Below are 23,321 nucleotides of genomic sequence, written 5' to 3'. Positions count from 1 at the left end.
GGCCACTCGGGCTTCGCCCTCATGACCAAACCACACCAACCATGGGTAAATCCAGCATTACCCACACCCAGGCATGAGTTATTGCTATATTATACAAGAGCTGAAGTAGATGTATGCCATCAGAGTTTTAAACATATTTACTAATGTTCACTTTATCATTCTAACCTCAGTAGAAGTACAGTACAGTAGAACTGCCAAGTTTGAGCAGCTGAACAGTTGCATGGACCTCACCCCTGTGTTTGTTTAAAAAAAAAATCTATGACATGGAATTCAATATCATATCATTATGTCTCAACTAAGAATAGCTCATTCAGGTTCATTCCACTCAAACAAGTGCTCATCTGCTGACATCCTGACTGAATTGTATGTAACAGGATATAAATGCAATCTGAGGGTCATGCTGCTCAATGCTAGAAGTCTAAATCTCAAGATCCACTCACTCGAAGCATTCCTTAAAATGGAGAAGATTGACATTTGTGCTGTAACAGAGACCTGGTTTAAAGGAGCAGAAAGCAACCCTGCGCTACCATGCTATAACTCATTCCACACCTTTTGGCCCCAGAACATGGACTGAAGCTCCAAAGGTGGTAGTGTCTCCATATTCATAAAGAATATGCACACCTCCAGACTAGTAGCCCAGCATAACACATCAGAGATACTTCAGGTACAACTAACAGTGGGTAAAACAGCGATTTAGGTTGTAGCCTGCTATAGGTCCCCAACCATGTCCCAAGACTCTCACTCCATGTTCCTAAGCACCCTGGAAGCTATTAGGGTCCAACCCAACAATCTCATACTAGGTGACATCAACTACACCTCCATCAAATGGAAAAACTACTGTTGCCCACCGCTTCCTGGAATTTATTAATTCCAATGCACTGGACCATCTCATTCTTACCCCCACTAGAGGAAGCAACATCCTTGACCTGGTTATTACTAACATGGGCAACCGTTGCTCAACACCAATAGTCAAGTCCTCCCTGGTTAGATCCGACCACAAACTAATTACCATGGCAATCCACATCTCACCCACACCACTAGCAAAGGTAACCACCATGAAAAACTTCTCCAAAGCTGACTTTGGGCTCCTAAAAACAGAGGTTGCTAACTTCACGGCACCCATGCAAATGGAAAATAGGTACATGACCACCGAATCATACACCAATGCACTGTATGAACACGTACAACCCTCCACACCACACGTTACAGAGACCTCAATCTCATTGCAACAATCAACAGAACATGTTGGAGGGACAGGTTCATAACCAGAGACTGCCCATGCTTTGAAACAGATTTCCCATAGATGTCAAGCAGAGCACCTCGCTGGCCCTTTTCAAGAGAAATCTTGATGAGTGGATGGGAAATAGAAAGTTCACCCCGGGGATTACTCCAGTGGGTCTACTTGATAGAGGCACCAGGAACTAATGGCGACATGATGCCAAGGCACTTCTATGGGCTAGGCTTGTAAAGGCTCCAGGGTCTCTGGCCTAGTACACACCTATGAACCTATAATATGGGGTTGACAGACTCGTCTTTGTTCAAAACTCTCAATCTCATGCCTATTTTGGGCATCACCTGCTCTATGAGCTAGGCTTACAATTGTGGAACAAGCAACCTATTTCAATATGCTAAATTAGCTCTAAGGTCTCTTTTAAGAAAACTTGCTTGTGACATCTTTTCTCTAAATAGCAATGCACTTTCCATGATTAGACAGTCCCTAATCTGAATGACATAATTTTTTTATTCTCCTTAGAACCAAACATTCTCCTCAATAAATAAACTACTTTACATTTTTTAATTATGCTTCTATCATATCAGTAGATCTCCTTCCTGTCTAATGGTGCTATTCATCTAATTTTTCATATTTGAACTCTATTTCTGCTCTTCATCTTTTTAAATCTATTTTATCCTGATAAGACTGCACTGTTTTCCCTCTGAGCCCTTAGCCTTTCTCTCACTTAAACATCACTGCCTATTAATTAATATTATCCCATAAACACTCCACATACTTGATTTTCTTTGTCTTCCTCTTCATGTATTTAATTTCTCATTTAATCCTTCTTCTGCTTACACTGAATGTATAATATAACTCCTAGACATCAGACAGAAATGTTATTATATAGAAAGTCATGATAGAATACTTGCTTTTAAACTGACCAAATTGTTTATAGCTATTAAATCTGCACGTATTGAAGTACTATTATTTTTTTTACTCGGTTTCTCCTAAAAATGAAGCTTGTCTACCAGATACTTCCAATTCCAAAACAACTAAGTAAGTAAATGAAAACAAATGAATGAGTAACTTTATTTATTAAAATTTGTTTACTTTGAAAGTCTATCTGGATAATTTAATCCATTTTCAGGGTAGGCCTGGTGGGAGAAGCTCCACAAATAAATGAACAGAAAATACATAAACACAGGTGAAAACTGACATCATATTACAGTATACATTGAATACTCAGATTACTACAAACATTAATGCTCATATGACATGTAGAATAATACACATATGCCATTAGTAAAACAAGATAAATACAATATCATGTAACACTAAAATATGTTAACATTAAGGGATACATTAATAAATAAAATTGATTATATGTGTAGAGGATTATCTTGCAATTTAATGTGCAGAAGTGAGTCACAAATGAAATAAATGAAATTAATAAGCTGATAGATGGGTGGCCACGGTGGTGCAGTGGTTAGCATTGTCACCTCACAGCAAGAGGTTCTCTGGTTCGATCCTCGACTGGGGTGCCTTCTGTGCAGAGTCTGCATGTCCTCCCTGTTGGTTTCCTCCCACATCCCAAAGACATGCTGTAGGTGGATTGGACACTCCAAAATTGGCCCTAGGTGAGAGTATGTGTGTGTGTGTGTGTGTGTGTGTGTGTGTGTGTGTGTGTGTGTGTGTGTGTGTGTGTGCCTTCAGTGGAAGGTTCGGTGCTGGGCTGGCAACTCAACACTGTAAAATTCCACTGCCAATCATGAGCAGACAGGTGATTCACTGTGGCGACCCCTAAATGGGAAAGCCGAAAGAAGAATAAGCTAACAGATGAATGTAAATGTGAGTGTGTCAGTGGCAGATGAGAGCTGAGTTGCAAAAGAATAGTGAGGTGACCTCATCAAATTATTATTTTCTTTTTTTAACAGTATCAATGGTTTAACAGAAAGCATATGTTTGATGATGGAAGATTAGACAGCTATGAGTTCTATTGTCAGAGCATGTCGTTTAGACTTTTTCTAATATTGATACTGCAGTATAAGGGGGGTAGTGCACTCCTGAGGGTGCTATCCTTTGGATGAGACATTAAACTGAGGTCCCATTTTTCTGAGTTGTTAGTAGCTTAGGTGGATGTAAACGACCCATATGTATCACAAAGAGCAGGGACTTTTAATATATATATATATATATATATATATATATATATATATATACATATATGGGTTCACTTCATAATGTTGAGATTTCACAATCTTGAAGCTCTGAGTACCAATGCTCAGAACTTCAAAATTGTGGAATCTCAAAAACTGTCAATGGAGATTGCCATACAGTGAGGAATGGGAACTTTACCATTCTCTTCACTGTAATGTGATCTCTGAGTTGGTATATTTAAGTTGCAGGGGGTGTGCGGGTGCAAAGGTGCTTGCCCCCCTGCAAAAATGTGATTCCTGATGTTTTGCTGTTTTATTTTTTTTTCATTTGAGATTCTGCAATCTCGAAGTTCTGAACATCAGTATTCAGAGCTTCGAGATTGTGAAATCTTGACATCATGAAGTGCACCCATATATATGTGTATGTATATATATATATATATATATGTGTGTGTGTGTGTGTGTGTGTGTGTGTGTGTGTGTGTATACATACAAACATATATATATATATATATATATATATATATATATATATATATATATATATACATACACACACATACACACCTTTCAACCCTGAAACATCAAAAATCTGGACATGGTCCATGAAAAATAGGTACAAATGTGTAAGCTGATTAACATCTAATTTGCATACATAATTATGTAAACCCATCCACTCCAATGGAATTGTGGTATACCAGCTTTCAAACCCAAACGGAAGAACAGACAACCAAAATATGGCACCAGAGTTCCCCTGCAGCCATTCCAGTGTCCCATTACCTGGCTATTTCACCCCATTTACCATAAACACAAATGTGTGCATACTGCTTTACTTCTACAATGATTATTTGGATTTTATTTTTACATTTTGCAGCACAACAATGCACAAACACTAACAGACATCTGCTAAACAAAACAATACTGTCTCACAATGAAAATAGACTTGTCATTAAAACTTCTCTGCCCTTGAAACTCACATTCATTGAAACAGCATTGAAACCCACACCACATCCAAAGAAAATGCATCTGGCCAGTGGTGGATAAAGATTACCTTTGGGCTGTTTTTAAATCATTGGCCCTTGCACACAAAACAAGAAACATACATGTGTTATTTTCTTTGATACACCTTCCTGACTTTATTAAGTTATATTCCTTGTATAATACAGCACACCTGTTAGATAAAGTGCATTTTAAATTTATTGTTTGAACATTTTTCCAGTAGGCTATATTGTAGGCAATGGAAAAAAACGAATGAAACAGTAATGACAAAACTACCCAATTCAGAACATTTCCATCATAGAAGTCTACTTTCACACCCACTCTATAAATAGAATGACAGTAGTGTAAGCCATAGGCATCTTGCACAGCTTCTCGCACTTATTTTCAATTTCAGTTTTTTTGGGGGGAGGGGACAAAAGGTCAAAACTAGGGACACATTTTAAACATTGCTTGTATAATTTTGGAAAGTTGCTAGAATCAAATGTTGTGTTACCACCATGCATTTCCCTGGCAAGTTCTGAACCCAGGACCCTATGCACTACAGTCAGAGCAACATACCACTATGCCAAATCAGTAGTTTCCTGAAAAATAGGAAGACTGGTGAATTCAGTTCTCACTTCTCACCATAGCTCTCAACCTCTTAGCACAAAATTCAGTTCTCACTTTTCACCCTAGCTCTCAACTCTTAGCACAAAAAATCTAGACAAAGCTCACAAATGGTGGTGGCTAGGGACTTTAGGCTCTTTTTACCCTGTACCAAAATTACAGGGTTTGAGCCTGAATACCTTTAGCCACCAGGTGTATTAAATGTGGGCATTTGCACACACACACACACACACACACACACACACACACACACACACACACACACACACACACACACACACACACACACACACACACACACACACACACACACACACACACACACACCTACCTTACATGATTCCCCCTGACTGCTGCTGATAAATCCATTTGTTCCCTGCTGCTGATAAATCCATTTGTTCTCACTCACATTTACTGCTGATTGCTCTGCCAATAATTTGTCTGTTGTTGCTGCTTGCCCTGCCGATAATCCATCCATTGTTGTTCCCGCACGCATTTGCAGCCAGCTAGAAATGATTTGTGCACAAGCTCCTTGAGCTCAATTCCAACTGACTGGTAGCCCTGATGAAGCTGACATCATTGCTCACGTGATGATGTCAGCTCTGACAGTGCAAACATTGAAAAAAGTAAATAAAACAAAAGGAAAAATCAGAAATGAAGGCATGCCACTCAGGAATCGTGTCACCCCTGCATTTGGTCCCCGAAACTCAGGAAAAAACAAGTAATTCAGTATGGTTGTGAGGTATGATACACACATACGCAGATATATATATATATATATATATATATATATATATATATATATATATATATATATATATGCGTGCACGTGTGTGTGTGTGTGTGTGTGTGTGTGTGTGTGTGTGTGTGTGTGTGTGTGTGTGTGTGTGTGTATGCTTGTTTGTGCATGTGTCCTTGTATTTGTCTGGTACTGATGAGTGTGGAAGTCTGTGCGTATGTGTAATTTGTAAGACTTCTGATGTAAAGTAATGCTGGCTGGTAGGACAGTCATTTGTACAGTGTGGAACTGTACAGATGACCAATTTATAGCCATGCAAATTTCCCCTCTAATGAGATGTTACACTGGTAAGATCATGCACAAATACAAATTTCTTGTTATTAGGCCAGGGCAACTCAACATACTCAATGCAGTGCAAATTACCTTCAATATGTCTGACTATGAATCCTGTCCCAGGTTATCAGCATATGGCCTAGGTTGTTTTTGAGCTAGAAACATGCAGTCTATTAATAAAGCAAAATCAGTGTGTGCAAAATGTATTGCTTTTATATCATTTTATATTAAACATTGACACAAAATTTTCCAACAAATTAATGCCTCAAATTAACCAATATTGACTAAAGTAACTGGATATCAGCCATTTACTATTTCTTAATTACCCTTTAACTGATTTTAAATAGTCTGTTCATGCCGAAAAATTCCCAGCTGGAAGATATAAGCTAATGAGATACAAACCAGTGAGTTCCAAAACACAGTGCATTAGTAATAGTAATGGCAGTAGTAATATCATTAAGAGTAATAATAATAATAATGCTTATGGATATTTAATACATTACACTTGCTAGGAACACATGTAGAAATTATTGTGTCATTATACACTGACTTGTTTAGTATCTGATGGTTTCTTATGATTCAAACTCTGCACCAAAAATTAATTCTGTTTAATAAAAATGATTATTAGCTATTTCATAAATAACTAAATCAATCAATAAATAATTCCATCATAAAATGATACTCAAAACTTGCTCTGAGTGGCATGCAAACCATGAGTGAGCATGCCATAAGTTCAACACTGTTAGCCTGTGTAATTTTAAGAGGTACAGCAGTTGCCACATTACTACTGATAAACCAAGCATCCCAGCAACAGTACAAGCTTACAGGCAACATGAATGTAAACTTCAGCAGTAGGAAAGTGAAGAAACAGAAATAAACTGAAATGTGGCCTCTCACTCTTCTGTTTAATATTTTTCATTCTCCTGGCAATATGATGTTAATAAGAGGACAACACCACCTTCTAACTAATAATCAGTCACTGAAATTAGGTGTCCCAGTGGCAATGCAAGTTTGTACTTAACACAGATGTAAACTGCAGTAAGTAGGAAAGCAAAGAAGCAGAAATAAACCTAAATGAAACTCTGCAGGACTATTTAATATTCTTCTGCTTCTGGCAAAAATGTACCGGTATACACACATTAAAAAAATCAAGTACTATTCCCAAACTTCCTGCATCAAATATATATGCATGCTAAACACCAACACCATTAAATATAAAAGTAATATAAAAGTAAATATTGTATACAAAAGTAAATATTGTACAAAAAAACATAACAGCAGATGCTGTAAAAATTAGTAAACAGTAAACACATAAAATAGCTTGTCTGATCAATTAAGGGAGCTTTACTGGCAGCTTTTATTAAATGCCACTGCCCCATCAGGTATTAATGACATAAAATCTATCGAGCCTATTTTGAAAATTAAGTCAGACTGCCTGTCATTGGATTTACTTTTCTAAAATGTTTTTAAATGGTTTTATATTTTATATATATTTGATGCAGGAAGTTTGGGTAAAGCACTTGATTTTTTAATGTGTGTATACCTTTAAATTTTTGCCAGTGCTTTTCGCCATTGTTTTTTGGTGCCTTTTTTAAGTGTATAAAAGGAAGGAAGTAGAGATCACATTGTTTCTGATGAAGTTCCTTTTTAATTGGAATGAAAGGGCTCTCTAAGACCAAGAATCTAAAGGAATGATTGAGGTCCGTATTCATCACGTTTTGCAAGGGCATTAGTATCTTTAAGCCTCTTAATATCTCTCATATGTTCTAGGATATGATCCTTAAATGTCCAATTGGTGTTATCAACATAAAACTTATCGCATGCTATGCAACTTGCAAGATAAACTTTGTTCATACTCCAGCAGATTGTTAATTTAAGTATTAGAGGTGGTGACATTAGAAACAAAACCGAACAGAGTGAGCTTAATTGGATTATCATGTTGAAAGCTGATGGAGACCCAGGTCTTAATGATAATATATCTTTAAAGACCATTTCTTAGCTGACATGATCTTTATCACTGATTTCATTTCCCTTAGTGGTCTTTTTAAACAATTGGTTTGTAAGAGTTCAGATTGGTTCTGAAGAAGTGAGTTCTTCTTGAAAGTGCTTGCTACTTAGTGTTATTTTTATTTTAACAAATTGTTCAACAGCCGTGTTGGTCAGGAAGTTCGTTCTTTATATTGCTTACCCAATATCTCTTCTCAATCTTTTCCAACATCCTCTGATTGATTCCTATAGTTATTTTGCAATATTTTATATGCCATACTAATTATCCATTATTTACAGCAGCTTCTGTTATAGATTTAGCTATAAACTCTGCTAGTACAGGCCTTTCACTTAGGATTCCCCTATACTTTTCTCTTTGTCTATACTCTGATATCAATCCCTGATAGGTAAGGCAGTCTCTAGCCTGCAGTCCAAATGTCTTCTTGGCCTCTTCCCAGTCTATTACCTTTCCCTCTCTAATTATTTATTCTCAGTACCTTGATTCTTTTCTCAGTTTCCTTCAGTAAATTCCAGCTCCCTTTTGCCTGTTCTGTATACCCCTAATTGTAATCATCCCTACTGGCAGAGTTTCCTTACCCCTAATTGCAGTCATCTCTATTGGCAGAATATCCTTTTTCCATGCTCGTGTTGACTTAGTTCTTAAAATACTTTCTGCTACTTTATGAATGTATGACTCTTGTTATTCTCCTTAATGATCTGCATCCAAAATCCTACTTTATTTCTTGAATTTCCCAGCTGCATTACCATCATCCTTTTCCCTTTCCATTTTGAATTGTAGATTTCTGCTTGTGTTATATATAAGAGCCTTAATTGTGCATCTCTAAAATATCCCTTCAAATATAACTCTTCAAATCAGGTAATCCTAAACCACCTTGTTCTGTTTGAAGGATCAGTTCATCCCACTTGATTCTTGCTCTCTTCCCCTCCCAAAAATCCTTCATGTTTTTATGAATTACTACCCACAACTTCTTCTCTGGTTAATAAAAATATGTCTGACCCGTGTATAAAACTAAAGGGCTAAAATAATTTTTAATGTTTGTGTCTTGCTATATGTATCCATTGACAAGAGGTTCCATTTTCTCAGTTTTTGTATTACCTTTTATTTATTCTCTTTCTAATTATCCTTAGCTGCTATAACAGAATCCTTTTTAACCCATACGCTTAAATACTTCATTTTATCATGTCCCAGAAATATGGGTATTGCTGAACCAGTTCATGTGTGGGTACATGATTTATAGCTATATCCTTTGCTTTATCTTCAATAATTTTTTATTCTGTAAAAAAAAAAAAACTTGAAACTGCCTCAGAATGCTTCTCAACAATGAGATGTCCTTTTTTGAGTTTATCAGGTACAAAATAATATTGTCTACAAATAAAATACAATTTTTCTTGATTACCATAACAGTTACATCTTTGAATTTCAGAATCCATTATTTTCTTTGCCAATGGTTCTAAATATAACACAAATAACAAAGAGGAAAGAGGACACTCCTGCCTGGTTCCTCTGTTCAGACACAACTTATCAAAGAGAAACTCTCCCACTTTGATTTTTTGCCTCAGATCCCTCATATATACTCCTATTTAACCTTATTATTGTATCAGGGAATGCAAATGCTTCCATTGTCCAAGTCATAAAATCCCAGTTTTCTCTTTTGAATGTCTTCCCTACATCAAGAACTACCAACAACAGTAGTATTTTCTTACATTCTGCTTCACTCTGGATCATCATTGTTCTACTAATGTTGTCCAATGTTTGCCTCCCTTCCACAAAACCATATTGATCTATATTTATCAGATTTGTCAACAAATTAGCCATTCTTTTAACCATTTTAGACATAAACACTTTATAATCATGGTTTATAAGTGACATGGACCTATGTGAATCTGCATCTGATCGGTCTTTACAGTCTTTAGGTATTACAGCCAACACAACGTTTCTCCAGGATATTAGTGCTTCCTCCCTTTTCCAAAATACTGTTATTCAGATCTTTATAACATTCTTCCTTCCTAGCTTCCAAACTTCCCCCAGAATACCATCTATTCCTGGAGACTTTCCTACAGATTAGTTATTGAACACCATTGTATCTCCTCTCATTCTTTCTTAACTGTTAACTGTTGAGTCTCATTTACCTCTAATCTTGGCATATTTAAGTCTTCCATAAATATTTCCATTTGTGCTTTTTCTTGATTTCCACATTTCTCTGCCATATAAAAATGTTCACAACATTTATGAAATATCTCTTAATATCTCTACATGTTATAAGCTCCCTATGTTTGGCAAGAACCCTTTTTACTTTCTGTTGCCTAAGTTATTGTGCTAACAGTTTTTGTGCTTAATAGCAATCTTTCTAAACTTCTAAATTCACTCACTTATCCCCTCCTAACTTACAATAAACCTTCCCCCAATACCCCCCCCCCACCTTACACATTTGAAGAGCAGGTCCTTAAAGCCCTGTCCAAGGCAAAGTAAAAGAAATTATAACACACCTATATTCGGCACTTATATGGCCCATAATTGAGTATAACACCCCATTCAGTATGCACCATACTAAGCACTTGAAGAAATTAGAGACACCTCATAGGTTTCTAACAAAGAGGATCAAGCATCTCCAGCATTTGCCTTACACAGACCAACTAACATCCCTGTCACTATACTCCGTATCATATAGACTTCTTAGGAGAGGCTTATGCCTGGCCTGCAGAGCAACCCAAAGCTAATGAACATACTACATAAATGTAAATCAAATGGGTCTAGGGATATTCATTCCAGTTACTTAAATGTGGCCTGCAACTTAAATAGGACATGCTAGAGGGACAAATTTATCTCCCAGCAAATGCCACATCTTTGGAACAAGCTAACAATTCTTGTGAAATAGAGACCCTCTATTACACTGTTCAAAAGGAACCTGGATAGTGGATGGGGCACTGTAAATTCTTACTGGGGATAGTGCCTACAACCCTCCTGGACATTAACAATCATCACTAAATGGGTATTAACTAGTAAATGGGTATTGACTAGTACTTCTATGGTATTGTACTGGGTTGAAACAGCTAGGCTTAAAATGACCTCTGGGTTCATAGGCTAGTAATCTCCTATGATCCTATGCATATTATCCAGGTACACCCTTATTTTCTCTTTAACACCATGCAGTTGTGCCTCCTCTTGTTCAGTGAGATTCCCCTTAATCTGAAATACTTTAACCTTTGTCAGCCCCTCTAAACAATTCTTGTTACTTCTTAACTGTATCTTTTTTTTTTATATCCACCCTATTTTAAACTATACTTTCATTTTATCACACTCATTAGCTATAACTGCTGAAGATCTTTCTATATTCTCCAATAACACCTGAATAATTTTTACTATGTGTTCCTTAAACTCCTCTCTTTTTTACAAGTAGCTGGAAAAGTGCCAGTGTCTCATGTTCATTTTAGTAAAAATAAGTCAAGCTTTTCATAAATTTGGAGTATTGATTAACAAAGCTAGATTTGAAAGTATTGTTTAACAAAGCTAGATTTGCGAAGGATAGATTAACAAAAATCCAATTGTTATCCAAAGTGATTTCCAAATAACCAAAATTTAAAAACTCTGTTTCCAAAGTGACCATATTCAACAAGTTCATAAATGTCACATCATCTCCACTCCCAAAGACAAAAAATGTCAAAAACTCATCAGAAAACAATCAAACAAAAAAAACTATATATCTGAAATAGAAAACAAAAAACTTAAATTAAGTTCCCGAAATTGAAATTTAAGTTCCCATTCCCATAACAATACTCGTGCATGCCTCAGAGCTATTTTGGTAATTTAAGTCTAATATAAGAAAAATTATTGAAAAAAAATCTCTAAAATAAAAAAAATCAAAGTATTGACAAAACTATTGTCCATGTTTGTGTACCCAGTTGTTTGTGTACCAGTATTCTCTCAAATATCAATTTCAATTATCTACTTAATACTAATGTATAATGACACAACATCTAACATCTACAAAGTGACACAATACAATTTACCATCAATATTCACTTCACTCAATTGTTCTAACTCAAAAAAAGAAAAAAAAAGCTTAGTCTATTTGTAATTTGGATTTAGCCATTTGTCCATCCATCCACATAAATTCAAATTACATAGAACTAGCACTAATAATTGGTCTAAATGGAATGGTACTAGTACTAATAGAAGTTTATAGTAGCTTTAAAATTTTTGGCCATTTCTTGGACATTCATTTTATTCAAAAAAAAAAGTGGTGGTGGTGTTGTCTTGATTCCTTAATAAATCAAGTAAAAAAACAACTTTCACAAAGTTGGCCAAAAAATGTATTGTAGTTACTAGTTTAGTTTGTAAACTTACATCACTAAGCATACATTTCATTGCTGTACTATAATCACTCACTTCCATCACTACAATAGTGCCCCCCTTTGTCAGCTTTCATTGTCGTAATCATTTTTACTGACAATGTAATTCAAAGCCTGTCTTTCTTCAAAAAGAAAATAGCAATAACATGTTTGAACATTGCAACATTTGTCAGCAACATCAATGTATTATTCATTGTTCAAATAGTACTCATTATTCACCATGTTTTTTTTGTTTGTGCACATATACCACATTATTATATTGAGTCTATTACATTTTTGTTTAATAGTTTGTACATATTATTTATTTAGTAATATTTTATTTTAGCTTGTTACTGTTTTTAATAATGTTTTTTAATTTGGCTTTAATGTCTTTTGTTTCTATATTTCTTATTCTTTGTTGTTTATCTACTATCTCCTAGTTATTCATTTAGGCATTTTTGCAAAAACCAATTCACTTGATGCAGCTAGTTCAGCAAATGCTTGTGATACCTAATTTTGACTTTTCGGCGATTCTTTTCTGACTCTTTGTGTCTCTAAGTGACTCTTTGTAATGCTCAATCAATCAAATGTTGAAAGTCTTGTGTGTGAAACATCATAAAGAAACCCGTAGTCGAAGTTAGGAATTTTTAATATCTTTATCCAAAGAAAAAATCTTTCATTTAAATATCTCTCAACCAAAACAAGCTTCTCACAAGAGAGCACAAATTTAGGAACAAAGGAAATTCTAATCAGAAAATGTCTCACTCAAAAAACAAAGACAAAAATCTGATGTAAATCAACTTGAAGTACTGAAATTATGAGAAACTGTTGAACTTCTAAAGTAGAATCAAAAAGTTGAAAGAAAAGTTTGTGTCTTTAGGTCCGCTAAAAGTAAAAATCTGCACGCCATACAATAAAATCCTGCTGAAGCAACTGGAAAATACGTTGAAGTGAATTAACCAAACTTAGCTAAGCTGGATATAGAGTTGAACGCGGCAATATTTGGCTTTGCTGGAACAAAATGAAGAAAAAAATGTCATTTGAAAGGCATTTAAAATTTGCGTTAGTTTTGTCATTTGAAAACAGTTCCCATGAACAGAGAACCAGTCACAAGCTGACACGTGAGTGATGTGTTACCTATGAATGAGATCTTAATTGAACTAAAACGAAAATAGAACTGAAATAGAACATCCTTTAGCTTTACCACCTGAGAATCTTCACTGACCATCAACACAAACGACCGATAAAGTAAAAGTAAAAATAGCCAAGGATAACCAAGTAAAAATAAGTCAAACAACAAAAAGTGAAACCTTTTTCATGAGACCCTTATATTTTTTCAATGTGTTATGTTTGGTTTTGTACTCCTTTGTTTGATGAAGTTGATGAAGTATTAAATGGAAAGAAAAAGCGTAAAAAAGGTTTCACTTTGCTTATTGTTTCACTATTTATTATGTTCTTCACTTTTTTTTACTTGGTTATCCTTCGTTCGTTTGTGTGACAAGTCATGTTCATCTTAGTTATTACTGGCACATGATCTGAAATAATTATTGGATGTGTATCAAAGAAATGCATATGCTACTATGAAACAATTTCTGTCTAATCTAGCCCAGTTATTGTACCTTGGGGAATAATATGTAAACCGTCTCTGAGTTTCTACTACTGAATTCACATTTTCCATACCAAAATAGTTTCAGACATTTTTTCAGGAATCTACCGGCTTTTGTTATATTTTCCCTTCTAGCCCCTCAGATATATCCTCATTGTTGCAATCCAGACTCCTGTCCCCATCCATAAGTAAAATTCCCTTCTGAAAGCTGATTATTTCTCCTCAAAATATGTAAAGCTCCATAATAGATGTTTTAGGTGGAATATAAATACATGCCAGCATAATCCTCCTCCCTTGCCAGTAGCCCTTTACTAAAACAAATCTGCCATCATTATATTCTTTCCTATTCTATCACTATTGGAGGTCCTCTAACAACTAGTATAAGTGCTCCTGTTTTCCTTAGTCCCTGACACTCTGCTGGATATCCATCCTGAAATCCTATCTTTATCAAATTCACATGCTTATTTCTTTCCAAATGTGTCTCCTGTAACATTGCTATTTGCAATTTGTATTGCTTAATAAAATTCAGTAATCTTTCCTTTTTGTATTTACCTGGGAGACCATACACATGCCAAGATAATATGGAAAATGTCACCATTATAGTAAGAAGTTATTATTCCCACCTATTATATATGACAGTTTTTTTATTCTAGCTTTTCTGATACATGCACCCACTGATGTTTGAAAGGTTGAACTTTATACAGGTGTTTCTTGGCCTCCCCATTTGAACCTATGCCACATTTTACAAAACATTTTTTTTAATAAAAACCCTGAAAAAAAATTCTTATGAAACACCCCCCTAACTTAATAGACAGCTACACACATAGGCATTATCTAACCTAAAGTTAAGGTTATCCATGCTAAGTCACATGCTACTGCCTATGCTCCTGCTTACACTGGTTGCTGTCTGTGCTTATTTTATCCTTATTCCCTTTCCAGATGAGAAAAAACTTGTTTGTTTTAAGAAAACTTTAACGTTTAACCTGAAAGAAACCAATGCTCTCTTTTTTATTGCCCATTAATTAGCTTGTCTCCATGGAAACATATGAAAAGAAAATGTGGTCATCAGTTGCAGGCTTCTAAGGTCATACAAAAAAATCATTGCGAAATGAAAACATTTCTTTGTGTTCAGTGTCTTCTTATTAACTTGTTTCCACTTAAAATGTGTTATTAGATTAAGGCAAGGTTCTAAATCTAGACACTCATCTATGCAAAAGTAAGAGAAAACATGTAATCTATATTCATTATGATCTATGTATGTTTACACCCAATCCCCCACCTCAACAACCCAAGATTACAACCAAAACATGCCTTAAGCCAGCCTTTCTTTCTCTCTTTTGCACTGTAATGCCTACATTTCTTAAAACTAAAAAAGAAGAAAAAAAGCATAAAAGGCATCTGTTTACTTTCGTATCTTTATTGTATACAACAACATCTGAAAATGCTTTGCTATATGACATGTAACGTAATTTATATCATGAAAAGTTTTATAGAAATACTGCTACAAATACTAATTATTTTGCTTACAGTTACCTTTTTTTCTTCATATTCCCTTCCCCTTAGTGTCCTTCCAAACATTAATGACATGAAGTGGGGTAGGAGCCTTTCAGTTCCCCACAAGTTTAACAAAGTCAGCAAAGGTCCATTCTTTACACTTTTTCTTGTACAGCCATATTTCACAAATGTGACTGATGTTATTAATCTCATATTTATTTTGCTGGTTTCTTCTTGTTCATCTATGTCTCCCAGCTTCAGACTCCAGTTCAGTTCCAAGGTGCTCCCAATTCTTTTAGACAACTCCTGTGCTTTTCTCTTTCTCTCAAGCATTTTCCTTTGGAACACTGGAAAAGGTTTCACTGGCAAGGTCTCTCCATGAGCTTTATTATCAGAAGAATAAGAAACAGAGTAATTTTCTACTTAGTGGCTCACTTTTTGTTGAACAAACATTTGCATTTCTTCCTTAGCCCGTTCTGCATCACAAAATGACTGATTCTCCAGATAAAAAAATATTCCAAAGACAGCTGGATACAAGAACTTGAATCTCACACCTCCCCGTCAACATTCCCTGATTGCTGGAATAAATTTGCTTCTCTTCTTCCTGATGTGCAGTGAAGGTCAAAGTTCATGCAGCATGAAGACTGGTCTACTACATCATGGGATTCTTCAGCCTCTTCAGCACACACTTCCTCGAGTTAAAAGCATATGATTTGGAGATAAGATGGAAGACAATGGCCATGTTTTAGGACAGATGGAGAAGCATGGCAATGAAGTATTTTTTTCAGCAAAATGGCAAAATGGTTGGGGGAGAGGTGGAAAGTACAGAGGAAGAGGGAGAAAACTGTAGCACAGGCTTCCAGTGTTTTGGCACATAGCGCGGACAATTTAATTTGTTTGAACTCATGCATTTGATTTGCAAAGTAAGTATTTCAATCAGCTGGAACTATTAATATCATTAATTTGTCAGATTAGCTTGTTACAGAAGATGTTAAACATTTGTTGTTAAAATATGCTAAATTTGTGCCTACTAAATTACCAACTCTAGCTGATGTATTAATTGAAGTAAAAAGATTTTGTAGAAAATTACATTGAAAGGTATTTTTTTCATGATAAAAATGCTAGTAACAATATTAGCAGCACATTAGATAACATAGATTTGGATGATTCTTTATTGAATGTTTCATTGTATGAAAATGAATTTTGTGATGTGGGGCACAATACTAATCTAGAAGCACATGAGGATGATGGTTTTGAATTATGTGATGTTTTTTGCGTGGGGTAAGGAGAATTGCATGTGCCTGAGTTTTCTGGTGAGCAAATTTATTCCACTGAGAACTTCTGTTACTTTATGCAGTTTTGAAAAAGTGTTAATTTATGAAATCTGTAAGAAATTTCAGTTTACAAAAAGGGAATGGTTAGCTCTCAAAAGTCTTCATTGTGTCACCAATAATTATGTTTTTAGGCAGGTAGACAAAGGCGGTAATTGGTTGAGTATGTCCAAGAATCAGTACAACAAAATGGTGTTTGTTTTGCTTTTGAATAAGGATAATTATGAAAAGTTACCCCATAATCAACTCATTGAGTTTAATTCATCTTTACTTAAAATTTTGGAAAGAAGAGAGAGGCTAGGTTTCCTCACAGCCTCAGATGTTAAGAAATTACATGTTAAAAACCCTGAGATCCCATTTTTTATGCGATCCCAGAAATACACAAAAAGCTTAATGATCCTCTAGGTAGACCCATAGAATCAGGAGTGGGGCTTTATTTACAGAATGCTGGCTTTTTTTGGATATGCATCTGAATAAACATTTACGAAAACTTCCATCTTACATCAAAAATACTGCAGACTTGTGTAAGAATGTGAATGGAATTAAATGGCAGGATGATTATGATTGGGTCACCATAGATGTCAGATCATTATACACTAACATCAAAAGAAAATGGGGTTTATAGGCTGTTATTAACATGTTGGGAGAAATTCTACACACCTCTTTTCTTATTAAAATCTTAGAATTCTGCCTCGCACAATTATTTTTCTTTTGGGAAAGAGATTTTTTTTTTGCAAAAAGAAGGAACTGCAATGGCTGCTCCTTACACCCCTTCCTGTGTCATTATTTTTATGGGAAGATTTGAAAAAAGTTCATATATACCACAGAATTCTTTTTCTAAGCACGTAGTCAAATATAAACAATATATTGATAATTTGATTTTTATTTTCAAAGGAAATTAGTTACAATTTGGTGATTTATTTTGGATGAATTAAACAGGAATAAGCTTGAAATTTACGTAAATATTAAATAGATGCTAGGTAACTTTTCCTTATTTCTTTAGAGTATTGGCAAAACCACAGTCATCTAGAGGGGGTGATTTTGCTTGTAAACTTTTAGAGTTAGAAAGTAGGTTAATTCTGAATTACAGGACAATGCAACCTAGGTGGCTAAATTTAGAAGTCAACTTGAACTTTTAAGGTTTTCACAGTGTATTTGAAGCACTAAAAAGTGAAACTGTATGTATTTTTAACACTGTATATGTGAGAAAATTTGCATGGGATATGCTTTGGAGTATGCACTATACATTATGCACTTTATAATCAGTGAAGTGTGGTATGATTGTTTGATTGTTTAATCGTTTGGTTTCCAATTATTCAATTAATTATGTGCTGAGATTTGCATAAAAAGGTTTGCTTAGTGCAAGGATTTTATTCCTAGAAGTTGAAAGGTCAAGGTACCAGAAGCACCAATAAATAAATTTTAAAAGCAAAGAGAACAGAGTGGCTCCATGGTGTTTTTTTTTAAGTATTTCAGTTCGTTGATTCCAATATAGGTCTTGACTACTTTCCCATGACCTGGTTTGGAGCATACTTTGATGTACCCTTTCATTTAACAAATTCTGCTGTGGAATAAGATTTGTGCCTTCATAAAATTAATACAGTCTGTTCCTTCCAGTTTCTTTGGTACAGAAGAAAATCTTAGGTTTTTCCTGTGTGCTCTGTCCTCCAGTTCTACCATTTTTTAAACATCTTTTCTTGAGCAGTCTCATACTCAGCCAGCCTTTTCTTTCATATGACTGCTAATTTTTGCAGTATTAACAGTTTGTTTCAATATCTGTTTAAAGCTTCTTCTATTTTTTTTCCAGCCTTTTTAATTTGATTTGATATTCTCTTTCAGTATTTCATTTATTTTAATCAGCTCTGAACACATTTGACTTATTTTGTCCTCTAGATTATTGGAAGCCATGTCTTGCACCAGAGTTAGAACTTGAACTGCTTTTCGGTGACCAGCTGTAGGAATCTTCTCAGTCAGTGTTTTTCTTTTCACCTTTCCTAGTTCACTTTTTTCAGGCTCTCTTAGTTTGCTGGCATCCTACTAGCCAGTAACTAAATTTACTAAGACTAGCAGAATTATTGGCCCTTACCTGTTTCTTTTTCACACTGGCAGAACCAAAGTTAGCTGTTGATCAGTGTGCAGTCATTTTAGAAGTCCAGACATTCATATTTCCTGGTAGAAATCATAAAAAAAATTAAATCCAATAATTTGCAAGCAAAAATAAGTTAGAGTCAGGCAGAGTGTATGATGCATAGTTTATTGATGCTTAACAGCATGGGAAAGGATGTTTGCCAACTTTACTTATTTAAAAATTATACCATCTATTAGCCATTACTCACAGCAAGGATAATTATTAACACTGTCTATTTTATAGTGATATTGGTCAAAGTGCTCACTATTGTGATATATACCAAAGAGATCACTAACTATAATGTTAAAATAAGCAATGACAATAACATGAAAACATGCAGTATTCCTGAAGTCAGCAGAGAAAGGAAAGAAAGGAGCTAATGGACCACGATGGAAGATAAACAAAGTTATGTACATCAGCAGCAAGCAGTTATCACAATCTGAATAAGTAAAAGGAAACGGTTTTAGTTTATGATTGAAAAATGCATTTAATTGGCTGTCTCATAATACTTTCAGTGCTCTGTGCTAAGAGTTTAGGATCTTTTGAGCTTAACTTATAAGCCCATTCATTTTTAATGCAGACTACTTTAAGATTTAATATTAATACCGTGAATGTCTGCACTATACCATGCATTATTTCTGATGTTATATTTACCTTGGGCATTGTATTTCATTGTTATGTGGTTTTAATGGTACACATTCCGCAGTATAGTCAAACAGAATTGTGCTACAAGAAGAATGTTGCCACATAGCAAATCAGTAACCCATTGAAAGAAGCACACCACTGTATGGGAAACACAGCTTTCTTCTTGTTTCTGTTTTTCTTTTCATTTATTTAGCTTTGCCTATCAATTGCAAGTATATGGATGTGCCTATCTTCAAGTACATAAAAGCTTGTTATAAAATAATTTTTTTTCTTTTTTTCTTTTAAAACACATTTAGACCTACACTGCAATAGGAAAATGCCAGGCTGTTGTTAATTCACTGTAATCCTGCCCTATGCTTGCTTTTAGCATAACCTGTAGCGAGTCACAGGGGTGGAAATATAAATATGGGCTATTCCTGTGACAGATGGAGCGTATTATCATGGAACTTATAAACAAAGACATTGGCAACCTTCAAACACTGGACCCCACCCAGTTTGGGTTTGTGAAGGGCCGATCTTGTCTCCTGAACCTGATTGTCTTCTTTGAATCAGTCTCCAGAGCCATGGACAAGGGTAGTGGGTCCACACAGCTATCTAGACCTTGCCAAAGCCTTTTGACACCATCCCCACTCCGGAATCATAGATAAACTTACTAAGTTGGTTATTAATCCCTATGTCACCGTAGCTGACTCCAAATCCAGCTCTCAGGGTTCAGTCCTGGGGCGCTCTTGTTTGGCACTTCTGAAGTACAGGTCAACTAAGGGACTCTGGCTAACAAAGTTTGCAGATGACTGCAGCCATTATTGAAATCCCAAATGATGTGGACTCTACAAAAGGGGCTTACAGAAACAGATGCTTGGTGCCAGAGCCATGGGCTCAAGCTCAATCCCCTTTGGGAAAAACATGTATCGGTGGACAGTGGGTCTCACCTCCGATAACCACATCGCCACAACAGTCAGCGGCTTGTCATCCAAAAAAAAAAAAAGGAGTTGGTTGTACTGCTCATCCTCTCCTCATTAGACCCAGAATACAACGCCCCATTTGGTATGTACCTCTCAAGACATCTGCAACAACTGGAAGGCCTCAGAAATCACTAAAAAAAAGACTCACCAAAAGAAAGAAAAGAAGATGCCGCTCACGCTTTAAAAAAAAAAACTCCAGCTATACTCTATACACATATCGTCTACTCAGATCTCTCTCTAACATACAAGGCCATGTCAAACCCAGAGCTGTTGGACATGCTACACTTAAAGAAATCCCAATCCCTCAGAGCTACACGCTCCAGGGATCTAAACCTTGTCATCACAATAAACAAAACATGCTGGAGGGATAGGTTCCTGACCAGATAGACATTTTACTACACTAATAACCCAGTGTTGTGTACCCAGAGAGGAGAAGTTACATTCAAGGTATCAAAAATAAAGATGATAGGTATGGTATTCCAAACTGGTCACCCGACACTCTGCCATTGATGTGAAATTCATAAATAGAATTCTTATTATTTTATTTATTTATTTTACATTTGTTTCTCGAGATCGTCTGACTGGGCAGAACCCATTTTTGGCAGAGGCCCTGGGAGAAAAGCTCCACACAGTTTGTTTGTGTCTTTTGGCTTTTCCCAGTTAGGGGTCGCCACAGCGGAACTCCGGTCTGCTAATGATTGGCAGTAGAGTTTTACGTGCTGGTTTGCCGGGCCTAATGCACAACCTTCAACGAAGGAATGCCCATTCATGCATGTCGCCACACAGAAGACGCTCAAACTGAGAATCGAATGGGCAACGTCTAACTGTGAGGCGACAATGCTACCGCAGCACCACCACCGCAGTGTAAAAGCTCCACACAGTAATAATACATAATAAAAATGTATACATAAAGTGATATTTATACACTGGTAAAAAGGTATGATAGAGGTCATAAATTAAGGTGCTTAAACAATAGCAAATAATTAAATATAGTTAACTGAAGATAATCTGTGGTTACAACAATGCAGGTGATCAAATATAGAGAAAGAGTAGTCAATTGGAATCCATATGAAGATGTCAATCAGGTGGCATATGAACTGCGAGGAAAAGTGAGGAAGAAAGGAGGTCAGGATCATCCACGATGGATGGTCAAATGGCCATACCTCAGATGATAGTTAAGACATGTATGGGTCACCAACTGCCAGGTTTAAGAATCTGGCAAATATCAAGGTATACAACTGTCACATGAGGCAGCCTGATCCAATAGAAGACGGCTCATTGCTGCTTCATTTAACAGCCCAGTCAGCCTCTTTTGAAACAGTGTTTTTACCACTCAGAAAATGCAAACTGGCTTGTAATAAGGCATAATCACCATATTCTCCATTTGGAGTATGTTTAATGCTAAGCTGTTTTAGAAAGAAGCTCTGTTGGGTAAGCTGATTTATTTTCTCTTTTTTACCAGATATAAACTGATTTCTTTTTTTTTTTCTTAGCAGAAATTGTTACTCTGCACATATGCTGTAGCATGCATGGAGTTCTGACCACAAAATGAGAAAGTCAACTATTTTATCAGGGGAAAATAATCTAAACAAAGCCAAACTATTATGCCAATTTTGCTTTCACTGGGTGAGGTGGTGGTGCTAAAGTTCAGCAGCTAATACCACAAGTTGCCCTTGGGGAGAGCCATATGGCATGTCCTGCTCTAAATCTTCAGCAGCAGAGAGCACTAGGCTACAATGGAGTAAAAGAAAGGAATGAAGTCCAGCATGTGATGAGAAGATCCTTCTTCTATCCTATGGAAAATTAATAATCACAGTCAGACCCGGGAGCTGTTTAGAGATAAGTTTTCAAAATGTGTAGTATGTCAAAGTTAGAACAGGACAGGAAAGATTTCACGGTGCAGTGAGGTAATATTAGGGTTCTGGAAGTTTAGAGAAGCGCCTAAGCAAGGCCTTTCAAAAATCCAAAAAACAGAATGGCGAATAAAGTCACAGACATTTATAGACATGCATTAACATAATTTGTAGAAACTGAAAGTAATTTATAAAACAACTCTTAAAATTGCACTATTTTGACTGTCATAAAAAAACAACAGAAAGGATCAGAGCAAAGAAAAAAGAACACCCCCCACACAAATACAGCACTGGATGATAGGAAATGGAGGAATTAAAAGCAGGCAGCTTTCAAAACAGATATAATAAGCATGAAATGAAACCTGGATACCCAGGATAGCAAAGTGAGGATATTACCTTGAAACATGTCAAGCATCAAGTAATGAATATATATATATATATATATATATATATATATATATATATATATATATATATATGGGATTCTAGCAGCATGGACATTTAAAGAAAAGAATTATAACTTGGCACTGAAAAATCCTTATTTGACAAGCTTTATCCATTAATATATTGACATAGGCAAGCAGCTGAGAAAATGAACAGATGCATCGGATGGATGGAAGGATGGACAGATGGATATATACCAAAGTGCATAAACAGAAGTTGAAGATCAGTCTTTTATAAAAATCATGGACTGTGTATATGGAATAATGTTTTTATTCGAGTGGCAGAGGAAATAGCTGAAATATTTTACTCTAATATGTTATTCTTTACTATGTTTTCGTTTCCAAACATATGTCAATGTAGAATTTAAACTGAGTTACATTACGGGGTTTGAAAAAGACCTATTGAAATAGGAGCACTAAAATGTATGTGACTCCTTTTTTAAGTATCACTAATATTTCAGCTGTTTGGTAGCT

Source organism: Protopterus annectens, chromosome 7.part0 (assembly GCF_019279795.1).
Source record: "Protopterus annectens isolate FY-2018-M chromosome 7.part0, PAN1.0, whole genome shotgun sequence".
NCBI lineage: Eukaryota > Metazoa > Chordata > Ceratodontiformes > Protopteridae > Protopterus > Protopterus annectens.
Note: the sequence above shows the minus strand (reverse complement) of the source record.